The sequence below is a fragment of the Dermacentor variabilis genome, unplaced genomic scaffold, assembly GCF_050947875.1.
Source record: "Dermacentor variabilis isolate Ectoservices unplaced genomic scaffold, ASM5094787v1 scaffold_14, whole genome shotgun sequence".
Lineage (NCBI taxonomy): Eukaryota > Metazoa > Arthropoda > Arachnida > Ixodida > Ixodidae > Dermacentor > Dermacentor variabilis.
Genome location: NW_027460302.1, coordinates 12,294,474 through 12,301,073, shown reverse-complemented (window position 1 = coordinate 12,301,073; position 6,600 = coordinate 12,294,474). Strand labels below are relative to the sequence as shown.

The following is a 6,600-nucleotide window of genomic DNA, read 5'->3' as shown; positions in this document are numbered from 1 at the left end:
AATAAGATGCTTCCCTTTTGCATTTTATGTAGTTTACCCATTTCCTCTCTACTTCTGCTTCAGGTTCTCCCTTACTTTTGGAATACCTGTGTTCCCTGGAGGCTTCCTGACGTTTCTTTATGGCCTTCTTAAAGGGCCCCTGAAACGGTTCGGACAAATTTTGTAGACGCGTAGGGTACAGCTTAAGTAGAACATTCGCACCACAATTTAAGCGAAGCGTTACGTATTAATGGAGCTACAAGCGATTAGAAGTTACCCTCCTCCCCATCCACGCTTTTCCTCCTCAACTCGTTCGCCGAGCGAGCGGGGCTACGCTCCGCCTTCACTGGTCCTGCGTCACGATGCGACGTCACATCGTCCACTTCCGGTTGTTTTGGAGCCCGCCCCCGCCCGCGCGAGACCTCTCCGCTAGCCACTTGGATGTCGACTCCAAGCGAGAGCTATCGAAGCAGCGTGCGTTGCGAGCATTCTGTCGTAGCGCCGAACGTGTCTGGTATTCCGTTAACCACAGGCAAGCTGGTCATTTCGGCAAATCACTGGAGGCATAAACTCAAGCTGATGAAGGAACTTTGGCGTAGACGTACGTGAGCGGCCTGATCGGTCTACACGGTCCAGACACTTGTTGGCGCAGCGCTTAACCAGCCAAACAAAGCGCTAATATTGCTCTAACCAAGTGTAAAACATTTTAAACATTTATGAAAACAACGTGTCGATGATTACACTCCTGCGAAAAATACGCACCAGCAGCAAAGAAGAATACGCTTCGTTGCTGCTACTGTGTACGGTTGCGCTCTATGCCACCAGGTGGCTGCACCGTGCAGACCATTCACATTTGCCCTTCTGCTCATCTCGGCTCATCCCGTTACGGCACAGTCAAGCGGCCAGACCCTGTCCCCTTGCGCTTACGTTTGCCCTAATACCGGACTCGCAAAACGCAGTTGTGTTAGTAATCTTCCAGTGTAAAGTGACGGCCACAAACGCGCAAATCCTGGCGCCGATCGGATAGCGGTAGTCCGATGCGCAGCAGCCAGTTCGCTCGTACGCTGCCTTGCAGAGGGACTCGATGTCGCAGCTTGACATAATGCCAGTCGCTACGTTTGCAGTCCACAAGGCAACAAAGTCGAATCATAGTGCTCGCGAAAAGACTGAGACCAACTGTGACCGCGGAGCTCTCGTCAAAATGGAGTACGTTGTAACACAAGCAGACGACACTTGCTGTGTGCCGGAAGTGCTTAAGTGTACTGAAAAATTGTTCTTGTGCATTCTCTTTATGCTACTTTCTTTTCATAAAAACAAATTAACTAACATTCCAACTATTACGAAGATCATTTGTTTACCATAAAGTTGGAAAAATTATCGATCACGCGCCCTGGTCAGCCAATCGGATAGCTCGCCCCACTGACATCATATGGGTGATTTTGGTCATATGGGTAGGGGCGGCTTAAAATTCCGCCGAGCAGTGCGCTGCGATCGGCAGCGATGTGCATTTTAAAGCCTTATAATAAATTACACCATTTACGCAGAGCACTTAAATGTCTCAATTAATGATCAGAAGGACCTACTCTAACGACTCAGTACGTTTGTAGAAAATCGTCAAAAGTGTTTCAGGGTCCCTTTAACTTCTTCATCCCACCAGCTCTTGAGTTTTCGTATCCCTTGCCTTGTTTTCCTGACTCGCGCCTTACCTAGCTCACGCTCAAATAGTCTCATTAACTTTGGGTAAGTCCAATCAGTTTCAGTACTCTCTGATATTTCCTCTTCAATTTGTTTGGCCGCTATTTCCACTTCGTCTTCTGAGTAAAAAATCACATCTGGCGTTTCCTCGCGCGTTGTTCGTGCTTTAGTTTCCCTCTTAAAACTCAACTTGATACGTTTGTGGTCGCTACCTATACTTCTGGAGCCCTGTTCATCTATAATCATGGCTCCTAATCTATCGTACATCCTATGTGACATCAACGCATAATCTATTGTCGAGTGTCGACCCCCTACCTCCCATGTTATGATCCCGTCACACCTTTCAGTAGAGTTACAGACAACTAAGTTAAGCCTCTCACACATATCCAGCAGCATGTTACCTGTGGAGTCTGTGTACCCATCCATATCTTCAACATGCGCATTCATGTCTCCTAATACAATTACTTCACATACTTTCCGTTTCCTGTTGTACAGCGCCACCTGTGGTCGCATACTTTAGTTTACGACGCCACCGCTACGCTTATTTCCGTAGCACTGTGGAAGGTACAGCTTCCCTTCTCTAAATTTGTATAGGTGTTCTGTGGACCGGCCGCGCATCTGAGCGTTGGACTGTTCGGGCACCCGTCTGCCTGTTTTTCTATTTTGGGATTTAGCCTGGTTTGGTGGCCTCCCGGCGAATTATTGCGTTCATTCGGAACTTCGACATGGCAGCACTGCACTATTGGACTACGGCAAGGTGAGAAACATTGTTCGACAGTCTGCGACGCACTTCAAGCAATTAGACTTACTGCCCGGCACCTAAGCTAGACTTGTGACGCAGTTAATTTGAATTGAATAATCGTACTGGGAGATGTTTGCGACGCTTCCTATAAGCCCCAATATTATTTTAACTAATTTCGGTAGTTTTTGGGCACGCTAGTCGCACAGGGTGCTGTGACGCAGTTTCGCGTGTACCGAATTTTACTGCGACAAATTTTGGCGCTTTCTCTGACTGCCAACATTATTGAAACTAATTTCATTACTTTTTGGGCTACCTTTCGAGCGCAGTGGGCGCGTCTGTCGCTGTGACTCGGTTAGCGAAAATCAGCTCGGCCGTGGTGCGCGGTTTCGCGCTTTAATGCACTGACAAGTTCATGGCGCTTTTCTTTCTCTGACGCCCAACATTGTTGAAAATTATTTTCGATACTTTTATGTTATGAAGACCCGCTCGCCGCGCCTGTTGTGACGTAGCGAAAAGCAGCTCGGCCGTGGTGACAGTTAATTTGACGCGTACTGAATCTTACTGCGACAAGTTTGTGGCAATTTTTGTCCCCGCAACAATTTAAGGCTTCTTTCGGTACCCACGCTTGTCGAAAACGCGAAGAGCAATCGTCAAGAGTGATAACACGCTAGTGCGTTGCTTGCGCTTGCAGAACGCACAAGAGATAAGCCAAGGAGCTCAAACGCCAGGAACTAGTAACTCGAAAATTCTGTCACCTGAACGGCACCCACGCATTTTGTCTTGAGTGCGAGTAGAAGGAATTCTGCGAGCGCCCAGCATGCTCTGGTTGAGAGCCTGTGTTGTGGCCACCTCTGTGTATTCGTAGCATACTATCGCGTCGGTTGTAGCCAAGTTCGCGAAACGCGCCGTTGCCCGCGCATTCGTGCTATTAAAGTGCAGGAAATAAGTATTGGGAAGAGGGGAATGCTAGGAATTAGGATATTTGTGGTATGTACGGTATTGCTTTTGATGAGTCGGGTATTTTCTACGCCGTGTGTGTAAATGCGAACTGCTTTTGTTTGTAATGCCGCCCACTCACCACTTTCGCACGCTTCGCCTCTACAGGCATTATTCTTACATGTTAATACCAAAATAACGCTTGTAATTTTTTCAGCTCACGTCGTCTGGTGGAGCTTCCTGCGGAAACTACTGCTGCTTACCTGGTGCCACAACGCTGGATGAATGCACAAAAAGCCCGCCACGAGCATTTACAAAGAATAAAATAAACGTTAATTTTGCCTCATTTCACAAGGTGTCTTGCGTCTATGAAATTGCACGTGGCACATATTCAATACAGCCTTGTGAAGATCGTTCGCAATCAATTTTACTTAATATGATTTGCAAATAAATATTTAATAAATAGAAAATAAATATAAATACATATTTGCTGCAAAAGCAAAAAAAAAAAAAAATGAGACGGCGTGACGCGCACCAGCTAGTATTCAAAACGCGCGCGCACAAAACCGAAATCGGAAGTGTGCTTCAGGTTTTAACATCCACGGCTTGGTGCGCTGCAGTCAATTCGGCCGCTGGGTTCAATGGGAGTGTCCGCTCTTGTTGTATTCCTTTCTCTATGGTGCGGCTTTCGCCATCTGTGCTTTCGCCTCGGTGAGCTCTGGCAGTACAGAATCTGCGTTGTGTGACCCGTGCTTCCTTGACAATTGAAATGTCGAAGTGGCCTAGCGCCTCGGCAGCGAAGTTCTGCGAACCGCGACGCCGTGGCGTGCGTTGAATCTCCGGCCCACGCCTACCGCTGGTCGTTTGTCGGTAACACTGAACTTAGTGTCGCACATTACTTCCCCCTTTCCTTTGGCTTCTGGATTGGATTGGCGCGGCTCGCTACGTGCTTACGCGCGCTTTTCTGAGCGCAGATTGATGCGCGCCTGGTTTCTGCACTAGGCTTTTATACAGTCGCTTTTTCGAGCGCAGATTGATGTGCGTCTGGTTTGTGCACTGCGCTTTTATACGATCGCTTGTCGCTGCTTTTCTTTTCTCTGGCTTGATTCGTTGCGGCTTGGTGCAGGCGCGCATACTTGGTGTGCGCCTGCTTTTTTTTTTTGCGCTGGTCTTCGAACACATCGCTCGCTGCTCGCGCTTATATATAAGGGAGTGCTGCGCCGCGGGCGTACCGTGTATGTAAGCGCGCCAGAAAACTGCGCCTTGTTTTCCATTACTTTGTCATGTACCTTAATTACCACTGGGTAGCACCGAGCGATCGCTTCTAACAAACGCAGAAATGAGTCTTTGCAGCGCGTGTGGCCATTAATTGACTCCCACCACAGCCATGTGAGGTGCGACTCCAGCAGCGGTGCAGTTACCCTGCAGCCGGCGGAGAGGAGGTGGCGCTTCAGTTTATTGCTAGTTTTTGCGTGTGAACGCCCGTGATAGCTCGTGAGGTCGTGCGGGACGAGCTGCTGGCGCGACACCCACTCGGTGGCCCCGAAGGATTGTGCAAATTGATGAATGCCTCCTTCGCGGCAAGCGAAAACACAATCGAGGCCGCCTGATGACGGGCGACAAGGTTTCGCCGAGCCGGCAAAATCACGGCGGCATTGCAGACCTTGGACCATGGGTATTCGGCATGACCTGCGTGACCACCGGGCAGTTCCGACTTTTCAAGGTCGACAGACGAGACGCGGCGACGCTAGGCTCCATTATTGCAGCCAACGTTGAACCGGGGACCACCATCCACACTGCAGTGATGAATGGCCCGCATACAACTGCATCCCGAACTTAGTGGATGCTAACGGAGTGGGCCTCAATCTGCAATGGGAAACTAAACCAGACAGCATGAAACTTGTGGAGCCGATCACGGGCGTTCACACGCAAAAAATGGAAAGTCATTGGCATGCAGAAAGTGAAGCGCCACCTCCTCTCCGCCTGGAGTCGCACCTCACATGGCTGTGTTGGGTAGTCAATGGCCACACGCGCTGCAAAGACTCATTTCTGTGTTTGTTAGAAGCGATCGCAACGGCGCTACCCAGTGTGAAGGTACATGACAAAGTAATAAAAAACAAAGCGCAGTGTTCTGACCCTTTGCTTTTGTATGAATGTTTCCCGGCATTGCTGCGCGCTTACGTACACGGTACGCCAGCGGCGCAGCGTTTTCTTATATATAAGCGCGAGCAGCGAGCGATGTGTTCAAAGACCAGCGCAAGAAAGCAGGCGCACACCAAATAAGCGCGCCTGCACCTAGCCGCGCCGAATCAAACCAGAGAAAAGGAAAGCAGCGACAAGCGATCGTATAAAAGCCTAGTGCAACAACCAGACGCACACCAATCTGCGCTCGGAAAAGTGATGGTGTAAACACCTAGTGCAGAAACCAGGCGCGCATCAATCTGCGCTCGGAAAAGCGCGCGCAAGCACGTAGCGAGCCGCGCCAATCCAATCCAGAAGCCACAGGAGAGGGGGGAAGTAATGTGTGACACTAAGTTCAGTGTTACCCGTTTGTCTCCGCAGTGGGTTCAGTATTTGTTGGCTAAAAGTCGTGCAGTAGTAGTGATGTGGCATGTCGGATTTAAGTCTCGGTGAACTCTGGTGGTGTGAGATCAGTATTTCTGAAGAATTCAGTGGTGCTGACGATTGAAATATTCAAGTGGCGTAGCGCCTTGCCAATGCAATTTGCGAACTGGCGCTGTGCAGCAGCGTCGCCGTATTCGCCGCTTTTCGGCAGCGTCATCACATCGCACATGCACCTTTACTTGACGGGACATGTAGGCGGAGGTATTGCAGGTATTGCATGTGTTTTTCGGCACGACTTACTAAGTAATATAATGCTTAAGGTGGTGTTTGCTCACAACTGTTCACGCGTCCTTGAAATAGGGCAGCGCATGTTTTCAATCGTGTTCAGCGCTAGTGCACTATCCGTGACTTCATGCGATTTACTTTTATCGTGGGCTTTACGACAGTTATCGCGTAGTGCTGTGAACATAACGGAGCTTTAGTGACGTCACATGATCTGCCAGAATTCCACGAAATGCAGAGTAGATGTTTAATATTCGTACTAAGGGCGCGATAAGCACAGTGAGGTAGAGCTTAATACTGTACCCTGTGATGTTCAGCTGCATTTGTGCCCGTTTTTCGCGCTCTTAGTTTTGGCAACGGGACGCAGGGTTCGGTGCAAAGTTGGGACGAATGAATGTGTA

At 49.2% G+C, this 6,600-nt stretch overlaps 1 long non-coding RNA gene across 1 annotated transcript; it reads left to right on the top strand.

The window, feature by feature from the left end:
* The first annotated feature begins 2,284 nt into the window (after positions 1–2,284).
* On the top strand, positions 2,285–3,698 carry LOC142567837 (uncharacterized). Its single transcript, XR_012825255.1, has 2 exons — positions 2,285–2,431; positions 3,570–3,698. It is a non-coding gene; the product is annotated as an uncharacterized LOC142567837 (long non-coding RNA).
* Positions 3,699–6,600: the final 2,902 nt, after the last annotated feature.